General features: G+C 48.0%; 1 protein-coding gene and 1 non-coding gene across 2 annotated transcripts in view; one reads left to right on the top strand and one right to left on the bottom strand.

The window, feature by feature from the left end:
• LOC147008348 (uncharacterized) overlaps positions 1–23,402 on the top strand; it is an 89,338-nt gene that overhangs the window by 38,557 nt on the left and 27,379 nt on the right.
• Positions 988–1,059, bottom strand: TRNAE-UUC (transfer RNA glutamic acid (anticodon UUC)). Its single transcript has one exon. It is a non-coding gene; the product is annotated as a tRNA-Glu (tRNA).

Raw genomic sequence — 23,402 nt, 5'->3', positions numbered from 1 at the left:
ATAACTCGTCCACAACTTTTTTGACACATCATGCTCAATATCGTTTTTGGGCCCCGTCTCTCAATGGTGAAGAATCACTGAAATTTCATTGAAATCGTATGAATATTTATGGACGGACGGACGACGTGCCGTCCTGTAAGCTCCCCGGAACTACTTTACAGGTCAGCTAAAAACCATCCCTGGGAATATTATTACAAACGAACTACAGTTGAAAGCTGTCCGGAACTCAGTGATTATCCTGAGGAGAGTCATCGGCACAAAAGTTCGAGAACAGAAAACTTCACACAGCTTGGTCCACGAATCGAGACCCTTTACCGGAATGGAGGTGGATACTTTGAGCCAACCCTGGGCGGACTCCATTCCACATACTGAAACCCACATGTGTAGATACCAATCAACCACACACACATTGCCTTTTATTGGAAAAGACAGCTGTGTCGGAGTGGCGACCCGTCCAGGGTCGTAACCGCAGCCAAGAAACTGTTTCAGCAGAACCGACATTCTCTCCAGAACAACGTGAATGAAGGAATGAATGAAGATGAGACAGTGTTGAAAGAAATTGCAAATGAATAAAACATTCCAAACTATGTTGTGAAAGAAATCTCATCAGACGTTACATGCACGAACACTTGTAAATTGTCCATAATTAGTGATTTATCCAAGTTTACCCCATGGATTTATAAATTACCAGTGGTGTTCAGTATTATTTAATTCTGATGGAAAAATCTTGAAACATTCGGCCATTTCCAGGTCCTGCTTCTCCGTGGGTCACCGAGGGTCATTGAGGGCTCCAAGAAATTAAATACAATTGTCCATTGTGACATCACAGCAAATCAATCAGATCGTTCACAATCTTTATCAACGATCAACACAAACAAGGAAAAGTGACAACACGACTCATCAATCATATGTAAGGATGATATAACATACAAAAACCTTGATGAGGAATTATAAAATAAAAAATAATGGGACTTTGAAAATAAATAAATCCCTGGCCGGGAATCGAACCCGGGCCTCGGCGGTGAAAGCACCAAATCCTAACCACTAGACCACCAGGGAAGCTGATCTTTTGATTTTATGAGGCATCATCAGTATTAGTAAAATTGAATTTCGTACATGTTCGTAAACGTACGTTGAGAGAAAATTGATGACGTCATTCTTTCAAACACAACAACACGATCACAAAACTTTACTGGAAGCTTGAACCCTCCGTCGCGTTCGACGGGACACACTGACCCGGCAGAGTTTTGTTTTCTTCCAACTTTTTTAATAAAAAGTTTTTTTTTGGTTTGATCTTTCACACATGCACCAGATAAAGGGGTTCACACATTCCTGTGTGTTTGTTTAATTTTATTTTTTTCGGGATTGTCATTAAAAATTTAATGTGAAAAAACTTCACATGAATGCAGTCGTGGGTCAGATGGACCCGAGTATTCATTTAATCTCTATTTCGCTCGAACAAAACACTTTTACACACGACCTTTCATGGTTGTTTAGAACAAAGTGTGATGCATATTCCGATGGTCTCCAGGCAGCTGTCTGCACAGCCACCATCACATCACCAGCGACACCGTCTCCGCGGACACCATCAGACCGGAGATTGCTCCGTCAAGCCACGTGACGAAATATCGGAAGTCGTTTTTATTGTTGTTGTTGTTGTTGTTGTTGTGATCAAGATTGTGAACTTTTACAACTCTCTGTGGTGAATCTTTCATCCGCCACATGATCCGGTAAAATAATCTTAACAACAATTATAATATTGTATGATTAATGAAAATCGTTGAAAAATGATTCTTTGGAAGCAAAAATACTTTTGACAAAAACAAAGGAATATTTTCATTGTTCTAATATTAAATGTATATGTTGGGAAAATCACATGACCAGGCTGGGAATCGAACACGGGTCTTTCAGTAAACCCTTGTATTGTTGTGCCATGTTCTCACACATCCATGTTCTATTGTTTGTTCACACTCCCATTGTTCTCATCATTCCACGTGAACATTGAACGATCTCCACGTGTCGTTGTGCTCACTCTTCTCACCAAGGATTGTTCAACATGTTGACAGGCGAATGGTCTCCGGACAAGGTCCCAGAGGAGACGGTCCAAGACAGAAAGACCACCGACCTGCCTGTGGTGAAAGAGTGAGAGACCCAAAGACTCGGCCTCATCGCGGGAGTTTCCACAATCCCGAGGTTGGGGTCGTGAGATGACTACACCGTGAGGGGATACAAGAAGATATCAATCAATCATCCGGTTTATTTAATATAAATCTCACGTCACATCGTGTGTACAAGGTATGGGGTCAAAGTCGCTCCGAATGCAAAGGTCGTTCCGAATCAAAACGTCCGGTCCAGGTTTTGTGACTCGCCCGCTGTTTTGGCGCCACATGCTCCTCCCTCGCGCTCCCATCTTCCACCATTTTGTGTGTGGACACTGATTGTGCGGAGTCCTCGACGGACGGGCGTGGGGACGGCGGAACGCGATGTTGGGTGGTTCGTTTGTCCGAGACATAATAAGGGGGTTTAGGCCCCATTCGGCCCTCGACGAGGGGAGTGGTGAGCGAGCACGGATTTCTCTGTTATGCAGGTAGAGGCTCAGGGAGCGGGTGCATCGCCGACCAAAGGGAATCGGACCTTGGAGGTAGCTGTGATGGAGGGGAAGGGAACTTGAGGTACCCCTGAGACCCGGGATCCTCCATTTGAATAACCAGCGATCAACATGGACACGTTGCTGACCGCAGGACAATTGCTCCACCGTCAGGAGTGGAAACGTCCACCCGGTGAGTAGGGAGGGAGGGGGGAGCTGGGGATGGGATATCACCGGCGGTATGACGTCATCACCGTGTCGGGGGAATCCCTGCTCATCCCGCCTCTTCACACATGGTTGTTACCTCCACCACCCAGGTTGGACGGACGTTATGTTTCCATCCATGTCTGTCTGTGAACAGGATATCTTAAGAAGTTGCGGATTGATTTGGTGGACAGGTTAGGTGTGTAACAAGGACAAATTGATTTGATTTTGCTGAAGATCCGAATCTGGACACGAGAATTATATATTTAATACTCGGCAAAACCCCATCACAGACGGATTCCGTTCATTCAACCACCCTCACCAGCTCACCCACACTCGAGGGACATGGACTGGACAGGGCGTGCTTGCCCCCACCCCTGCCCCATTCCTCCCTGCCTCCCACACCCTGCCTTAAATTTGCTTACGCCCGCCCAAAAGTTTAATAACCCCGGCCCTGCCCCCCGTCTCTTGATTCCCCGCCCCACTTGCCCCCGGGCCCCCACCCCCTGTCCACCCCCTCACACTCAACCCCGCCAAATTCACCCCAGCCCCCGCCCACTCATCCCCGTCTCCCGCTTTCAATTTGCTTACCCCCGCCCAAAACTTTGCTTTCCTTGCCCCCTGCCTCTTCACTCCCTGCCCCCGTCTCTTCATCTCCCACCCCCGCCTCTTCACTCCTCGCCCCCGTCTCAACGAAAAGTGTTTATTCTGCTTCAGAGTTGAAAGTTGACTCTTGCCATTATGTGCGATGCACTCTTACAGGAACGAAGTCTCTTTCAGTCCAGCTCACAGTACCGAGAAAAACGTGACACGACCTCTACGAGGAGCACAAAATTGGTCCTTCAGTATTAATATATAGATCACTAGTGATTCTTCCAATGGAGGAGAAGCTCTGAGTTGGTGGAGAACTTGATCCTTGATGTCTTGAGACATTTCATCAATCATTCCCTTGACGGTATCGTTTGATAGAGAGATTTGAGAAAGCTTGTTTGATGAGCTTTCTGAGCTCATCTGAGCCCCAGAATGAGCTCTGCTCCACACAGAGACCACTTGGTTTTATGAGAGTCTCTCCGATGTTATGGATATTTTTGGCCCTTTGTAATCAACATGACGATCTCACAGGAAGCCTCAACAACCTTTGAGGTCTGTTGCCAAAATGCTCCACTGCTGTCCATCTTGGCTTGCTTCAAGGACTGCCTTTTTGTTTCAGAGAATGCCTTGGGTTTGGCACCTAGAGCAGGATGTGTTGTCTTCAAGTGGCGTTCCGAGCGTGTGGGCCGCACGACATCATTGTTCAGAGTCTTGTGGCATATTACCCACTGGGGACCTGTGTGTCACCCTTTTGGAGGGAGACAAATACAAACCGAATCTGTTCGCCAAGATACTCCCGCCTCTTTTCACTCATTGCGAATTATTTGGTTTGAAATTGGCACTGCAAATCTGTGAAGAAAAAAATTAATTTTAATATTAAAATATTAATATTAATATTGAATTTAAATAAATGTTAAATTTTAAAATTAATTTTAAAAACCGAAAATGGAAGGCTGAGTCACGAACAGAAAGCGAAAATTATTACAGGTGATACTTTTTTTTTAAGTGGGTGGAGCTGGTAACCTTGGCAACCATTAAAATTTTGATTTTCAAATGGTTTCTGGTCAATGTCACATAAATAGACAATCACAGGTGAGATAGGTCCATTGAAGGTCTGTTAGCTGTCAGGCTCGATGAGATCTGTGACTTGCTTCAGGTACCACGTAAACCTGTACGAACCTGTTTCATGGGTACCGAGAGGTGACGCTGCTCTCAGTGCCGGGCAAGGTCTTTGCTCGGATAATTCTTGACAGCGTTCGCCACCATCTGCTTGAGCACCAGCATCCAGAGCAGTCAGGCTTTACACCAAAGAGGTCAACGCTTGACTGTATCCTTACTGTTCGGGTCGTCACTGAACGCAGACGAGAGCTTCGGCAGGGGCTGCTTGCAGCCTATGTTGATCTCTGTGAAGCGTTTGATTCAGTGAATCGGAATGCCCTCTGGAGGATTCTTGATTTTCGTGGGGTGCCACCAAGCCTGATCATTCTGATGTCTGAACTCCACTCTGGTACTGAGACTGCTGTGAGATGTGGTAGTACCATCTCTGACTTATCTCGAGTTGTTACTGGAGTTTGTCAGGGGTGTGTACTGGCCACACACTTTTCAGCGCTTGTATGGACTGGATTCTGGGGAAGATTTTGGAGAGATCACACCGCGGTGCATCATGTGGGAATGTCAAGATCTCTGACTTTGATTTCGCAGATGATGCAGTCATCTTTGTGGGGATTCTAGATATCCTTTTGGAGGCCCTCGAGGTGCTGAACGTGGAGTTGGAGCCACTGAGATGACGGGTTTCCTGGGTCCAGACGAAGATCCAGGCTTTCAATGATATCTGGGATGCTGCTATCTTGTCTGTGCCTGTTTGTGGCGAGGATGTTGAGGTCGTGGAGAGATTCACTTACCTTGGCAGTGATATTCATGTCTCTGCTGGCTGTGAGCCAGAGGTCAACAGACGTCTGGGTCGGGCCTGGGGAGTCATGGATTTATTGTGTCACGGGGTGTAGCGCTGCCGGGACCTCTGCAGGAGGACAAAGGTCCAAGTCTTCAGGTCCTTGGTGCTTCCAGTTTTGATCTATGAATGTGAGACTTGAACTCTGACCAGAGATCTGAGACGGAGACTTAATTCCTTTGGTACCATGTCTCTTTTTTGGTACCAATGAGATTTGTTACCTGCATAGTCTGTGAGCATCAGCTGCGGCTGTCTGAACATGTGGCTCGTTTTCACAAATGCTGATCCTGTTCACCAGATTCTCTCAGCGAGCGATCCTTGTGAAGGGAGGAGGCCAATGGGCCCACCACGTGTCTCGTGGTTGCAGCAGGTTGTTCAGCATCTCAAGGAGATGGGGATGGCCAGACGGAGACCCCTGGAGTACCGGAGGAAAGTGGTCGCGGCAATGTGCTCCTCCAGTGCATGCTCCCATACCTGACCTGGCCTGACAGGTGAGATATATTTAATTTCTGATAGATATTGTTGCGGGCCGGGGGTCGTGTGAGAAGACCACGAGGTGGGGGAAGCTATCTGGGCTCCCACCAGACTCCCGGGAATTGTCGACCGTCGCACACGGATAATTCCGTGACGCGGCGGGTCGCTTCACCGACCGTGGACGCCAATAACTCAACCGCATTACCTGTGGTCCTCCCGTCTATGAGTTAATCGGGTTACCTAATTAATCACGTGATTTAATTACTGGGGAACACGCCCTCGCTACGCCTTGTCCGAACCGGATCACTCTCGCGGATCACGTCACGGGATCGGATGCAGCCGAGCGACACTGCCAAGGACGTACCGGCTATAAGGAAGTGATTGTTGGGAATAAAGTCCCAGCTATTCTAGGATTCGGACCATGCTGGATCAATGGAAGAAAAGACAAAATCGAGCTGGGATTATTTCCAATAATAATTTATTAACAATGGGCGAGGAATGGGATGTGGTACGATCAAGATTTATTGGGGTATTTTGTGCAGAGATAGGGGAGAGAGGTGTGGTGCAGCAAATAAACAAGCAACTTGCAAAAGCAGACACAGAGCAGACAACCTGGAAATAATAATAATGATAACAACAACGATCTTCTACAGCCTTACTTAAGCAGACAGGCGCCAGGACACACAGACACAAACACAGACACACACACACACACACACACACACACACACACACACACACACACACACACACACACACACACACACACACACACACACACACACACACAACTCGATGAAGAGGGAGTATTGAAAGAAGAAGGAAGGGAAGTTGAGGCTACAGTCTCGGTACCTTTGTACTTGATTGCACAACGTGCCACTGATACGTTTCGGGGGGGGGGGGGGGGAGGGGAAACGAGCGATATAAATTTGCCCCATCTCATTGTAAGCTGGTCGATGGAAGAAAAAAAAGTGATGCCACCATCCTGAGAAGTGGAAGAAGAGGAAGTAAGAAGAGTCGGCAGCATGAAAATAGGTTATCCATCCAATAGATAAAATAGGTTATCTCATATATTTATTGGGTAGTCGATCAAGTCGAAAAAAAAAAAAATTGGAGATTTATTCTCCCCTTATTATCAGTATTTAAAATGGTGATTTCAGTTAATACAATGGCGATTTCGATGAAACTTGGTTGGTAGGTTCATACCATGACCGAGTTGTGTGCAAAAGAGAACCGTTGCTATGGACCCCACCGTTGCCTAGCAACGGGACTTTGAAATTTTAGAAAAATCATAAAAAATTTATTTTTTCGAAAATCAAAAATTGGCCCACGAGCGACTGTGGGCAGTACATTCAGCCATATTGTCAAAAATTTCCAGCCGGATCCTATAAAAACTGTCGGAGAAGATAGATGTTGAATGAACCGTGGTCGAAAACAATAAAAAAACGAAGTTTGTTATTTCTCAGAGACTATGAGTCAGATATACATGAAACTGGTATGGGAGGTTCATGGTTTGTCCTGGTTATGTGTGAGAAAGAACCGTTGCTATGGACCCCTCCATAGCAACGGCCGGCCGTAATGTGAGAAAGAACCGGTGCCGAGCAACGGCCGAAAAACCTCTTAATGTGGGGGTATTTTAACGAAAAAACAATCTGCAGCATTTTCCCTTGAAGCTAAAATCGATGAATTTTCTTGTGCTTAATCCTCAGGTCATTCCCCATTGAACGGGCCCATCACGTCAGGTTCTATTGGGTCGTCGACTACCCATGTCCGCCTACCGGCTTGTGGATATATATATATATATATATATATATATATATATATATATATATATATATATATATATATATATATATATATATATATATTGTGACGTCCACGGGACTTGAACAGTCTCGCCAACGTTGAATGAGCGGAAACGATGGAGGCAGTTTATTTATTTATAATCCAAAGATGGCGGTTCTAATCGCTCTACCGCAAACGGGACGAGGAAGGTGGCACGAGTGGCTTTTCACTGAGTTGATGATGTTTATTTGTTTTTATTATTACCAGAAATAACAAGACTCGGCAAGAAGAGGGATCCGGGGCGATTCGATGGGATGGTGTGGGATCGGGCGTGGGGAAAAACACAGACAATTCCAATGAATATAGAGATCTCAAACCTTCTAAGGCGCCAAGCACGCACACACACACACACACACACACACACACACACACACACACACACACACACACACACACACACACACACACACACACACACACACAAAACGTAGCTATTTCTGGTGGTCAGGCTGGACCGTGGTGTGGACGCAACTGTCCCTGGATCGGCGTCGGACGAGCTGGCCTTGCTCTCGTCAGGGGGGCAGGAGAAACCGTGGTGCTGTCGACCTCCTGGTCTTGGCCCAAGTCCGCTCACAGCCGCCAGGGAACCAGTTCTGGCACCAAGTTGCGAGCAGGAGAAGGAGGCAGGTCCGCCCGCCGTTCGACCCCGTAGTGCGAGCCAGCAGAACCCCAGAGCCAACCAAGGTGAGGCACGAGGCTCAGCAAGGCTGTAAGACACGATGAAGAACACGATCGACTCAGCACAACAACAAGGACGCTCTCCGCGCAACAGCCTCCCCACCAAAAAAAAAAAACGATCTTTTGGTTGTAATCTTCTTCCTCTTCCTTTTCGACCCCGAACAGAACCTTTTTATCCTTGGTCCTCGTCACTTCCAATCGAGCCGTTTATTGGCCCACTGCCATCGCCTTCCGCCAATCGTGATCACGGGGCGGAGCCATCCGCTGCACTGTCCTGTGACGTCACGGCCAGTCTCCAGAGAATACCAAAAAGGGGTTTACGCAGACACACTTACCCTATCCCGTGTCCCTATCTAATTACGTGACAATTATCATTTCCCCCCTTGAAGAAATGGACATTTACTAGACAACTTATCACCACTGAATTGCTACTTATTACATCGAGATCCTGGTAAACTCGAACAGCATGGCATACCTAATTAAACATCCTAATTACCCTTTGAATGCATACCCCCCCCTCAAACGTAACACTGCCCCCTCCTCTGGTACCGCAGCTCCTGCAAGGTATATCACAGGCGCTACCGTACCAGCCTTAACACTTACTGACTCACCCCTAATTAACCTAACGAAATAAAGTAGGAGGGGCAATGGTCAGCGAGTCGCGGCTAACTTACCTATCCTGCTTAATGTACTACCCCCTTATGGCCTTATCCTCGCCTAAACAATCATTCGTTTTTCTTTATTTTATTTTTATGTTATCACATGAGAGCACTGAGCGAAGTTGCATTCCATCCTCCGGATCATCGCTCTTGCCCAGCACTCTTCCAGTGATCTGGGGAGGGGAAACAAAAGGTTCCACAAAAACACAACACTTATACTTTACATTCCTACTCTAAGCCTTAACGACACTATTCACAGGATATTTACACTTGACCGCCTCCCCCAGTGGATGCTAATAGACCCAGCGTTACCTGGGGAGCCAATTTTCAAATTTGCTTGCCCCAAAATTATGCGGACATCATGCCCTTGCTGCACCTGTCAAGTTGTGCGGGATCGGGTGGGACTCACACATCTTCACAACACTCACACCATGGTCATCATCACATTTCTAGGTCATGGTCCAAATTTTAATCATGCAGGCTGAATCCCGTCATGGCCGTGGGGTGGGTTACCACAAGATGATGGGGGCATCTCAGGTGCAACCATGCCCACAGGTAAGCTTTAGTCCAACCCGGACGCTTCTCCGCCCCGCTCCCTTTGATTCCCTCCCCCCTGGTAGCCATCAGCTCTAATCCCGTACAACACTCTGGAAGGGGTTTCACTGGCTCCTCTGGCCTTCCTGGGTCGCCAAGGTCCTACCCGCCTTGGTCGCCCAACCAGACCCTCTCCCAGTTGCCTCCAGACACTGTCACCATTAGCCACCAGGTGGTGAATCTCCTTGAAGGGGGTCGCAATTCCCGCTCACCGTGAGCTTCAGCAATCCCTGTGGACAAGCACATCATCCCCACCCACAAAACCCACATGACTCCCCCACCCAATCGGCCTTACATGTGACACCTGCATTTCTAACACTTCACCGACCATGACCTTCCCTGTTACCACACCATGTCCAATAAAAAAATCAATGTGTGCACCATACATTTCACTTCTTAACTTAAAACAACTCACACAGCACTTCTCACCCGATCCACGCACCAGCCATTGGACAGCCACTTGTGCCCGCTTTGTTACCAATTACCCACTGTCCCGATTGTCACTCTAAAACCCAGCAGAACTTACAAACACAAGCCAATTTTCCCACAATTAATTTTTTTTTCTTTTCACCAAAGGAGGAACTTCGCCACAATCTCAGCAGCCGAGCATGGCCGTATATGCTCAGCCCAATCTAGTTTCCCCGACCCCCGACAGTGATCTCTGGACTCGACCTAGGTAAGGGCATCTCGGATAGACCTGGCGGTTCAGCAGGAGGATTCATCCTCTCCGGGCTTGAAAGTCTATTGGAGGATCTCTCCATCGCCGGGTACCGGCAATATCGTTGCATGTGTCCTCTTCGCCCGCATCGGAAACAACTCCCCATAAAAGGCTCCCGTGAGTATCGGTGAAATGTCTCTTCCGGTTCCGGACCCCCTCGGCCATAATCGAATTGCTCTATTGGCTGGGCTGGACCCCACCGCTTTGGCGCACTAACTACCGGATTACCCTTTATCAAACTCGACAGTTTCTGGCAAATTTCCTGAAACATTTGGGTAATGCCAATTTCTCCCAGCCCCCCTCCCTGATCCTGGATCTCTGCCTGTCGGATCGTCACCGATGGCCTCTCTGGAACCCGACCCGGCCGACTCCACGAGGCCAGCCTGGCCGCGCACTCGGCCGCTCGGTGAACGGTGGGTGGATCCTGTAACTCCACTAACGCTCGGACCTCAGGGTCAGGAAGAGCAGCTAAAAATTTCTCTAGTGCCAGTCTGTCCCATGCCTCCACTGTAAGGTCCCGATACGCGATCCTGACTGATTGGTAAATGTCCTGTGCCAGCTCCTGCACTGTCTCACCCGGCTTTAATCTGCGGTGCTGGAGCTTGGCCTGCACCAGATCACAGTTTGCCGCGAACCCAAACCGACGGCTCAACGCCTCGCAAATGTGGGAGCTGGTCAACATCCCCTCCGCGATCACGTTTAACACATCTGCGGCTGGTCCCCGCAACGTTGCCACCAAATTCCCTGTACGTTCCTGCTCATTCCACCCATTCCACCTGCGATCTGCTGTATAAGAAACGGCTTGTGGGAGTCTGCGATCGGCTGTAAAATGAAACTGGCTGCTCGAGTCGAGTCTGGGATCAGCTTTCGTGAGAAGAGCGAGCCCCAGGAAGGCAGGAGGAACTGCATGAGGGGAGTCGGCGATCGACTTTTATGAGGAGGTCACCGACAGGTTCATCCGGAGTCCAGTGACGGAGCCTCTGACTGTCCCTACTCACTGCACGGCTCGACATGTCTTGTAATTCCATCGATCCGCCTGCGGAGCCTAACACCTCCATTTGGCCAAGTCTGGTGAACGGGCCAGGCCTGGATTTGTATGCTGGACCTTGTGAAAAGCCAGCTGGAGCACACCGTGGATCTTCCGCTCTTGTGCCGTGGACCTTACGGGGGCTGAACGCGCTGACGCTGGTGCGCAAGCGGTGCCGGGAGAAGGAGTACGAGCGCCATTTTGCCACGCTGCATGCTCGAGCTGGGTGCTCAAATCCGTTGACATCGGCTTGTCATGAGCCGCATTCGTGCCTTTGACACTTTTCCTCTCGTCCATGAGGCATCACCAAGTACTCTGTGTCTTGTCTACATGTTGTCTGCATGTTGTCTCAGGTTTATCTCTCTAGGGTTCCCTTCGAAACCCGTAATCCGTAGCTCCCAAGTTAAGAGCGGGTTATGGATTGATTATAACATTGTCGTGAATGTTTTGCTTGTGTCGTGTTCCCCGATGTGTCCCCAATAAATCTGGCTGATTCATATGAAATTTGCCGCCTTGAGTTTATTCGTGCCGTGCTGAGGAAGAATTGTTCAATTTGTATTTAAAAACCAAAAATGGTTACGGACTGGCACACTTCGCTCGGTCTCTGCCAAACCCAGTCTGTAACCGGGGTCTATTTCCCCAACTGGCAAGGCACAGGTGTACGTTGGTATCGTGATCTGAGGCAAGTGGACCGAGGACTCTGCTGAACTGGCCGGCGTTATAACCCCGGAGAGGACGGTGCAGTTAAGTGACGCCGAATCTTCAACATTTGGCTGTCAAGAGAAGGGTGCGAATCCCGCCACCACCAAATCCTTTACAATCTAAGGTCATTTAAAATGCGAATATGTATAATTAAAAGATACATGTTCAAGCACATAGATGTCATAAGCATGTTGTATTTGAGCACATTTCCAATAAAAGAGTTATTACAATACATTGAGCTTTTCCCCAAAACATTAAATTTTTAAATTTTTTTTATCACCCTCAAACCGATTATGCTAATTATGGAGAAATTTGCATCGACACCCCCCAAAATATTCATTTGCTTTCTTCTCCGAAACGACACGCAATTTCAATGAAACTTGATCACAACATTCACCAAAGTTTCTTCACGACGTTAATATATATATATATATATATATATATATATATATATATATATATATATATATATATATATATATATATATATATATATATATATATATATATATATATATATATATATATATATATATATATATATACACAAGTCTGGTGTTGGCGCAGTGGTTAGGGCAGCGGCTTGGGATCCAAAAGGTCCTGAGTTCAAGCCCCGTTGGGCCACTGAATTAATACACCAGGGGGTTGACTCAACCTGTCATCCTTCCGAGGTCAGCGAAGTGAGTACTGGGCCTGTGTATACCCCGGTTAAAATAGGTGTACCATATCCCTGTGTTGTAAGAGGCGACCAGGGTTGCGTCAGGAAGGGCATCCGGCGTAAAACATGCGCCAAATCACTATGCGGATCATATGGATGATCCGCTGTGGCGACCCCGAACGGGAGCAGCCGAAAGAAGAAGAAGAAGAATATATATATATATATATATATATATATATATATATATATATATATATATATATATATATATATATATATATATATATATATATATCTGGAGGTGAGAACAAGTATTTGATACACTGCTGATTTTGCAGGTTTTCCCACTTGCAAAGCACGAAGAGGTCTGTAATTTTTATCATCGGTACACTTCAACTGTGAAAGACGGAATCGAAAACAAAAATCCTGAAAATCACATTGTATGATTTAAAAATAATTAATTTGCATTTTATTGCATGAAATAAGTATTTGATCACCTACCAACCAGTAAGAATTCTGGCTCTCACAGACCTGTTAGTTTTGTCTTTAAGAAGCCCTCCCATTCTCCACTAATAAACTGTGTTAACTGCACCTGTTTGATCTCGTTATCTGCATAAAAGACAGCTGTCCACATTCAATCAATCAGACTCCAACCTCTCCACAATGGACAAGACCAGAGAGCTGTCGAAGGACATCGGACAAAATTGTAGACTTGCACAAGGCTGGGATGGGCGACAGGACAATAGGCAAGCAGCTTGGTGAGAAGGCAACAACTGTTGGCGCAATTATTAGAAAATGAAAGAAATTCAAGATAACAGTCAATCTCCCTCGGTCTGGGGCTCCATGCAAGATCTCACCTCGTGGAGCTTCAATTATCATGAGAAAGGTGAGGGATCAGCCTAGAACTACACGGCAGGACCTGGTCAATGACCTGAAGAGAGCTGGGACCACAGTATCAAAATAAACCATCAGTAACACACTACGCCGTGATGGATTAAAATCCTGCAGCGCAGGTAAGGTCCCTCTGCTCAAGCCAGCGCATGTCCAGCCCTGTCTGAAGTTTGCCAATGACCATCTGGATGATCCACAGGAGGATTGGGAGAAGGTCATGTGGTCTGATGAGACCAAAATAGAGCTTTTTGGTTTAAACTCCACTCGCCGTGTTTGGAGGAAGAAGAAGGATGAGTACAACCCCAAGAACACCATCCCAACTGTGAAGCATGGAGGTGGAAACATCATTATTTGGGGATCCTTTTCTGCAAAGGGGGCAGGACGACTGCACCGTATTGAGGGGAGGATGGATGGGGCCATGTATCACGAGATCTTGGCCAACAACCTCCTTCCCTTTACAAGAGCATTGAAGATGGGGCGTGGCTGGGTCTTCCAGCATGACAACGACCCGAAACACACAGCTTGGGCAACTAAGGAGTGGCTCCGTAAGAAACATCTCAAGGTCCTGGAGTGGCCTCGCCAGTCTACAGAGCTGAACCCAATAGAAAATCTTTGGAGGGAGCTGAAAGTCTGTGTTACCCAGCGACATCCCCGAAACCTGAAGGATCTGAAGAAGATCTGCATGCAGGAGTGGGCCAAAATTCCTGCTGCAGTCTGTGCAAACCTGGTTAAGAACTACAGGAAAGGTCTGATCTCTGAAATTGCAAACAAAGGTTTCTGTACCAAGAATTAAATTCTGTTTGTCTGATGTATCAAATACTTATTTCATGCAATAAAATGCAAATTAATTATTTAAAAATCATACAATGTGATTTTCAAGATTTTTATTTTTGATTCCGTCTTCACAGTTGAAGTGAACCTATGATAAAAATTACAGACCTCGACGTGCTTTGTAAGTGGGAAAACCTGCAAAATCGGCAGTGTATCAAATACTTGTTCTCCCCACTGTGTGTGTGTATATATATATATATATATATATATATATATATATATATATATATATATATATATATATATATATATATATATATATATATATATATATATATATATATATATATATATATATATATATATATATATATATATATATTGTTGCGGTTGAGGAAACTTGCAAACCACCATTCAGGTCCCGTAGGTGAGATATCTCTGTAAGTACATGTGTAGTTAGCCCCCAAACTCGTTGTTTAGAGGGAATAAATGTGATTCATTCGGGCTGCGACGCTTTAAGATAGCCGTTTTTCTGTTCTATCTTTATTTTGAACCAACCACGTCTCAACCGCCATCACACAACAACCACCAACCACAACACTGCTTCACAACAACAACAACGCCAACAGCCACGATCTTTACCTTCACAACTCGCTCCCGCAAACATCGCATCACCGCCATTCCAAACGGCACCATGGCCATAAACCACCACCATAAACCCTCCACCACCTTCACCTCTCCTCCTTCTACCACCATTCCCGCACCACCTGTGAACACCGAGCATCGGGCTGTCCTGGGCTCGTACAAGGTGCGCGCCGAACCGCGAGTGCAAAATGCGGCCTTTCCGAGGAGAATTCGGATCAGGAATGCTACACGCCCACTTCTGATCCGTCCAATCAGCAAGCGCGGGGCGGTTTGGCCCCGCCTCCAGGCGCGTCGGTGTAGAATCGAGATATGCAAATTCTCGGATCAGAGGAGACTCACGCCCCTTTTCCTCCGTCCAATGGGCGAGCGTGGCTCCACCCCCGAGCTCGTTCTGATCCAGAAATTTGCATATAGGTTCTCCTGCCGGCCTATAAAGCGCCGAGCGCAGGGGGAATTTGGGCAGTCTGTCGGGGTTCGGAGTCTGCCGGGGAGCTGCAGAGAGAGGAAGCTTGGAGCGCGGTCGAGTCGGTTGGAGCGGGGAGTCGGCCTTGGAAGGGCGAAGAGAGTTTTGGGGCAGAGTCGGGTTGGAGCGCGGAGTGGAGTCGGGAGGCGAGGGCGTACAGGTGGTTTGCTGCAGTCGGCTGAGGAGAATGGGGGAAGAGACCGAGTAGCTCGGGTCCGAGGCAAGGAAGTCGGCGACGAGCTTGGGGTGGAATCGCTCGTCGCGGGACCCAAGCAAGCCAGCTATCCTCTTTCCCCCAGAGCATCAACAATCCCCCCCCCATTTTTCCCCCCACGCTGAGATAGTGCGAAAAGGGGGACCCGTTCCCACCCCACTCCAAGCAGTGCCAACGAAACCCGCGAAGGAGCACGAAGTCGGGGCACCGCCGCGCCGCCACATTTGCGGCTCATCACAAAGACACGGGTGGGATACACCCGGTCTCGCGGACCTGACCGCTCTTTCAGGTCCCGCGCAAATATTGGCCCACAGGCCCCGTCTGCCCCCTTGTCTTTGAGGGTGGCCCTTTTATTTTGCTTTTGAGTAAATGTGTTGTTGTCGCCGTCTGTAAAGTAAAACTGTGTCAGTGTTGCCGTGTGCTCGCGTAGTCGGTTGTAGATCTGCATTGTTGTGTTTCTTTTGTAGCATTTGATATATGTGCATTCTGTTTAATTGTATATGTGTGCTCTCCGTGTGCCTCGAAATAAATGTGCATCATGTTGAACTGTTTTCCCGTTTCGCTTCGTCTTTTCTTTAATTGAATCTCCATCTTGCTTCACGTAAAGGGTTGGTAGTGGGCTTAATACGCCCGATAATTCATCGGAACCGTCGAGGCCGACGATAACACCGCTCGGTTATCCCGATAGTACGGAACGGGTCGCTTAAGTGGCCTGTGTCCGGAGTCGACCTGCGGCGAGGTGCGATCGCCCGCTCTACCCTCCGCGTGGGTACTTAGGTAGGTCGAGTTTGGCGAACAACCCTATCCCACGCGGGGGGCCGATTGGCACGATCGTGGTGAGGCCGAAAGGCCCACCCGTGACTAGTTCCCGCTAGTCTAGCTCCGCCCTTCGCCCCGCCCCGTTTTCGGGCCCGCCTCCCTTCGAGCTTCTTGGAGAAGTCTCTCGAAGGGGGCGTGCCCTCTCGCTCTCCCTCCACCCCGCCCCGTGCAGGGGCCGGCGGAGTCAGTTTTTGGCTCAGCGCCAGATAATTATTCCCCCAAAAAGAGGCCCCCACCTTTTCTCACCTTTGACCCCCGGCTCGGATCGCACTTCCCCCACACCGAGCGCGGAGAATTTTGATGGGAGAAACAGGCGGGAAAAGCCCCCGAGCATCGTTGTTGGTTTTTGTTTGTTCCTCCGCAGAGATCGTAACCGCACGGGGCTTCCTGAATGGCGAGTGGCGAAGATGTGGTAGCGTAGATGGTGGAGGTGGCATGGTTGTAGTGTGGTTGGTGCTATGGTGGGGATGGCGTGGTTGTTGAGATGCTGTTTGTTTGAAATAAAAGATAGAACAGAAAAATGGCTAACTCAAGGCGTCGCAGCCCGGATGGATGACATAAATTCCCTCTATACAACGGGTTTGGGCTAACTACACATGGACCTTTCGAGATATCTCACCTGAGGGCGCTTTATGGTGTAATGCGAATTTCCACAACCGTAACACTACCCCTCCCCTTTTGACAGACTCGTCCTGAGTTCTCAAATTCTCGTGTGCCATCATGTGTTCTCCCCTAGTACGTTTTACCTTCGGATCCCTGAGTGCGACATTCATGGTATTCGTCTCCCCAAAATAAATAACCTACGGGATGAGTAACGAACTAAACAAACCCACTCATACGGATGACTTAAATAAAATTGCCGGCGCTAAGACAGACATGCCATGGGCGCACTCAGATTTACAATACAACTTAACTTCTAAAATTTACACCAACCATAGCCCAGGATCAATGGACTCTGCAGGGAGCAAAACAAAAGTCAAAAGAAAACCGGTGCACGGGCCACCACTGCAGGCCCGTGTTGCAGCTGCCAACAGGACAGTTCTTGGGGGAAGAGCTGTTTGGGTAGGGGGGGCAAGGCCCCAGAGGAGACGGTCCAAGACAAAAAGACCACCGACCTGCCTGTGGTGAAAGAGTGAGAGATCCAAAGACTCGACCTCATCGTGGGAGTTTACACAATCCCCAGGGTGGGATCAGGAGATGACGACACCGTGAGAGAATCCAAGAAGATATCAATCAATCATCCGGTTTATTTAATACGAGTCAAAACCCCGTCACAGACGGATTCTGTTCATTCAACCACCCTCACCAGCTCACCCACACTCGAGGGACATGGACTGGACAGGGCGTGCTTGCCCCCGCCGACTCATCCCCCGCCCCTGCCCCATTCCCCCCCCACCTCCCACCCCCCCGCCTTCAATTTGCTTACCCCCGCCCAAAAATTTAATTACCCTGGCCCCGCCCCCGCCACTTCACTCCCCGCCCCCCGTCTCTTGATTCCCCACCCCACTTGCCCCCGGAACCTGCCCCCTGTCCACCCCCTCACACTCAACCCCACCTAATTCACCCCGGCCCCCGCCCACTTTCCCCCGTCTCCCGCTTTCAATTAGCTTATCCCCGCCCCAAAATTTGCTGACCTTGCTCCCCGCCTCTTCACTCCCTGCCCCCGTTTCTTCATCCCCCGCCCCCGCCTCTTCAATCCTCGCCCCCGTCTCAACGAAAAGTGTTTATTCTGCTTCAGAGTTGAAAGTTGACTCTTGCCACGATGTGCGATGCACTCTTACAGGTACGAAGTCTCTTTCAGTCCAGGTCACAGTACCGAGAAAAACGTGACGGGACCGCTAGGAGGAGCACAAAATTGGTCCTTCAGTATTAATATATAGATAAATCCCACGTCACATCGTGTGCACAAGGTATGGGGTCAAAGTCGCAACGAATCCAAAGGTCATTCCGAATCCCAATACCCATTCCGAGTTTTGTGACTCGCCCGCTGTTTTGGCGCACGTGCTCCGCCCTCGCGCTCCCCTCTTCCACCATTTTGTGGACGATGTGCCGGTGAAGGTTTGTTCGTCGCCTTCCTGTGTGTGGACACTGATCGTGCGGAGTCCTCCACGGACGGGCATGGGGACGGCGGAACGCGATGTTGGGTGGTTCGTTTGTCCGAGACATAATAAGGGGGTTTCGGCCCTCGAGGAGGGGAGTGGTGAGCGAGCACGGATTTCTCTGTTATGGAGGTCGAGGCTCAGGGAGCGGGTGCATCGCCGATCAAAGGGAATCGGACCTTGGAGGCAGCTGTAATGGAGGGGAAGGGTACTCGAGGTACCCCTGAGACCCGGGATCCTCCATTTGAATAACCAGCGATCAACATGGACACGTTGCTGAGCGCAGCACAATTGCTCCACCGTCAGGAGTGGAAACGTCCACCCGGTGAGTAGGGAGGGGGGGGAGATGGGGACGGGATGCACCGGCGATATGACGTCATCACCGTGTCGGGGGAAATCCCTGCTCATCCCGCCTCTTCACACCTCGTTGTTACCTCCACCACCCAGGTTGGACGGACGTTATGTTTCCATCCATGTCTGTCTGTCTGTGAACAGGATATGTTAAGAAGTTGCGGATTGATTTGGTGGACAGGTTCGGTGTGTGACAAGGACAAATTGATTCGATTTTGCTGAAGATCCGAATCCGGACACGAGAATTATTTAATACTACCATAACCCGCCTTCTGCGCGACATGGGGTGGGTGTGTTTGAGAAAGGAACTGATGCAGAGTATCAGTAGTAATTTTACTTTAATGCAGTTAGTGGAATACGATTTCACTGTTTCAGAACCATTTTATTTGGTTTGTACCATGCACCTCATCTGGTCTTTGAGATAATGTAAGCCGAATATCACGTAACTCGAGCACAGAACAAAGTCGAAGATAGCGCGACACGAAACCACAAACTCGGAAATAATACATAAGATCATAAGTGATTCTTCCAATCGAGGAGAAGCTCTTGGTGGAGAACTTGATCCTTGATGTCTTGAGACATTTCATCGATCCTTCCCTTGACGGTGTCGTTTGATAGAGATTTGAGAAAGCTTGTTCGCACTATCCTTCCCCAGAACGAGCTCTGCTGCACACAGTACACTTGGTTTTATGAGAGTCTCTCCGATGTTCTGGATCTTTTTGCTCTTTGTAATCAACATGGCGATCTCCAGGAAGCTTCAACATCCTTTGAAGTCTGTTGCCGAAATGCTCCACTGCTCCCCATCTTGGCTTGCTTCAAGGACTGCCTTTTTGTTTCAAAAAATGCCTTGGGTTTGGCACCGATAGAAGGATGTGTTGTCTTCAAGTGGCGTTCCATTGTGTGGGCCGCACGACATCATTGCTCAGAGTCTTGTAGCATATTACCCACTGGGGACCTGTGTGTCACCCTTTTGGAGGGACCCAAATACAAACCGAATATGTTCGTCAATATACTCCGGGTTTTTTTCACTCATTGCGAATTATTCAGTTTGAAATGGGTACTGCAAATCGGTGAAGAACAAAATAAATTTTAATGTTAAAATTAAAACAAAATAAAAATTTTAATATTAAATTTACATAAATGTTAAATTTTAAAATTAATTTTAAAAACCGAAAATGGTAAGCCGAGTCGCAAATAGAAAACAAAAATTATTACAGGTGATACTTTTTTTTTAGTGGGTGGAGTTGGTCACCTTGCAAACCATAATTTTTTTGATTTTCAAATGGTTTCTGGTCACTGTCACAGAAATAGACAATCACAGGTGAGATAGGTCCATTGAAGGTCTGTTGTCTGGTCAGGCCAGATGAGATCTGTGACTTGCTTCAGGTACCATGTAAACCTGTACGAACCTGTTTCATGGTCGGGTACCGAGGGGTGATGCTGCTCTCAGCGCGAGGCAAGGTCTTTGCTCGATAATTCTTGATATGGTTCGCCACCATCTGCTTGAGCACCAGCATCCAGAGCAGTCAGGCTTTACACCAAAGAGGTCAACGATTGACCCTATCCTTGCTCTTCGGGTGGTCACCGAACGCAGACGAGAGCTTCGGCAGGGGCTGCTTGCAGCCTATGTTGATCTCTGTGAAGCGTTTGATTCAGTGAATCGGAATGCCCTCTGGAGGATTCTTGGTCTTCGTGGAGTGTCACCAAACCTGATCAATCTGATGTCTGAACTCTACTCTGGTACTGAGAGTGCTGTGAGATGTGGTAGTACCATCTCTGACTTATCTCGAGTTGTTACTGGAGTTCGTCAGGGGTGTGTAATGGACTCACACTTTTCAGCACTTATATGGACTGGATTCTGGGGAAGTTGTCGGAGAGATAAAGCTGCGGTGCATCATTTGGGAATGTCAAGATCTTTGACCTTGATTTCGCAGATGATGCAGTCATCTTTGCAGAGATTCTAGATATCCTTTTGGGGGCCCTCGAGGTGCTGAACGAAGAGTTGGAGCCGCTGGGATTACGGGTTTCCTGTGTCAAGACTAAGATACAGGCTTTCAATGACATCTTGGACGCTGCTATCTTGTCTGTGTCTGTTTGTGGCGAGGATGTTGAGGTCGTGGAGAGATTCACTTACCTTAGCAGTGATATTCATGTCTCTGCTGGCTGTGAGCCAGAGGTCAACAGACGTCTGGGTCGGGCCTGGGGAGTCATGGATTTATTGTGTCATGGGGTGTGGCGCTGCCGGTACCTCTGCAGGAGGACGAAGGTCCAAGTCTTCAGGTCCTTGGTGCTTCCAGTCTTGCTCTATGGATGTGAGACTTGGACTCTGACCAGGGTACTGAGACAGCGACTTAATTCCTTTGGTACCAGGTCTCTTCTTTGGTAGCAATGAGACTTGTTACCTGCATAGTCTGTGAGCATCAGCTGCAGCTGTATGAACATGTGGCTCGTTTTCACAGATGCTGATCCTGCTCACCAGATTCTCTCAGCGAGCGATCTTCGTGAATGAAGGAGTTCAATGGGACGACCACGTGTCTCGTGGTTGCAGCAGGTTGTTCAGCATTTCAAGGAGATGGGGATGAGCCAGGCATCTGTCTGGGGGATGGCCAGACGGAGACCCTTGGAGTACCGGAGGAAAGTGGACGCGGCAACGCGCTACTCCGGCGCATGCTCCCACACCTGACCTGGCCTGACAGGTGAGATATATTTAATTTCTGATCGATATTGTTGCGGGCCGGGGGTCGGGTGAGAAGAGCACAAGGTGGGGGAAGCAATCTGGACTCCCACCAGACTCCCCGGAATTGTAGGCTGTCGCACACGGATAATTCCATGACGTGGCGGCTCACTTAAATGACTGTCGACGCCAACAACTCAACCGCGTGACCTCGCGTCCTACCGTCTTTGAGTTAATCGGGTTACCTAATTAATCATGTGATTTATTTCCCGGGGGAACACGGCGTCGGTTCGCCTTGTCTGAACTGGATCACTCTCCCGGATCGGATCATGTTACCGGATCGGATGCAGCCGAGCGACACTACCAAGGACGTACCATCAAAAAGGAACGGATCATTGGGAATAAAGTCCCGGCAAATTCAGGATTCCGACCATGCTGGATCAATGGAAGAAAAGACAAAAACGAGCTGGGATCATTTCGAATAATAATTTATTAACAATGGGCAAGGAATGGTATGTGGTACGATCAAGATTAATGGGGTGTGTTGTGCAGAGATAGGGGGGGAGAGGTGAGGTGCGGCAAATAAACAAGCAACTTACAAAAGCGGACACAGAGCAGACTTACCGCGAAAGTCTGCTCTGTGATAATCGATCTATGATTCCAGCAATCTGTGTGTGTGTGTGTGTGTGTGTGTGTGTGTGTGTGTGTGTGTGTGTGTGTGTGTGTCTGTCTGTCTGTCTGCGACCGCCGTTTCTCGACAACCACCAGTCCGATCTGATTGAAACTTGCCAGGAATATTGCCGGGGACCCGCGGATGTGCCTTTTCAAGGTTTGATATTAATCGGACGAGCGGTTCCCAAGTTCCAGCCATTTTATTGGTTTTTTCAGTGTTGGAAAGGTGTATATATCGCAGCTGAAGTGTCGTTCCACCTTATCATGCCATTTTTCCCCAAAGATATCTCAGAATAATGATAACAGCATGTTAATAATCATAGCACAATAATTGGCAGTCATAAAAAGAATAACGTGATACAATGACCAATGTCTGTCAACCATTAACGACATATATTGTCTGTCAACCAATAATGACCAATAACGTCTGTCAACCAATGACAGGACACATTGCAATGACGTCACAATTAATGTTTATTTATTTATTTATTTATTATATTTGCACGATTGATGTCACAATTCTTCTTCTTCGTTTGGTATGACGTCACAATCGACGCTGGGGACCTGAGTATGTGCCTTTTCAAGGTTTGATATCGTTCTTCATTCGTTTCAGCTGTTTCCCAAGTGTTTCCCAAGGTTTGAAAGCTGTTTTTTTCCCATGGTTTGAATTAATTGTTCAAATTATTAATTAATCCCAAGGTTTGAATTTTCCCAAGGGAAACAGCTGTTTCCCAAGGGTTTGAAAGCTGTTTTTTTCCAAAGGTTTGAATTAATTGTTGTGCTTGGTCGACATTTGTGAATACATTTACAGAGAGAGGGGCGAGAGAGGAGGGGGGAGAGAGGGGTGGGTGAGAGAGAGGGGCGTCACAATTCAAGAGAGGAGGGGCGAGAGAGGGGGACGGGAGAGGGGGTGAGAGAGAGGGAGGGGTGGGGGAGGAGAGAGAGGGGGGCGAGATAGAGGGGGCGTCACAATTCTTCTTCTTCTTCGTTTGATATGACATCACAATTGACGCTGGGGACCTGAGTATGTTTCCCAGGTGCTTCCCAAGTTATGGCCTTTTATGATACGGTTGGTCCGATCTAATTGAAATAATGCCCCAATCCAGTCGTCGTTTACG

This window comes from Eptatretus burgeri, chromosome 19 (genome assembly GCF_056783735.1).
Source record: "Eptatretus burgeri isolate ZD-2024b chromosome 19, Ebu_testis_v1, whole genome shotgun sequence".
In the NCBI taxonomy this organism is placed as follows: Eukaryota; Metazoa; Chordata; class Myxini; order Myxiniformes; family Myxinidae; genus Eptatretus; species Eptatretus burgeri.
This window is presented reverse-complemented; position numbering and strand designations above follow the sequence as displayed.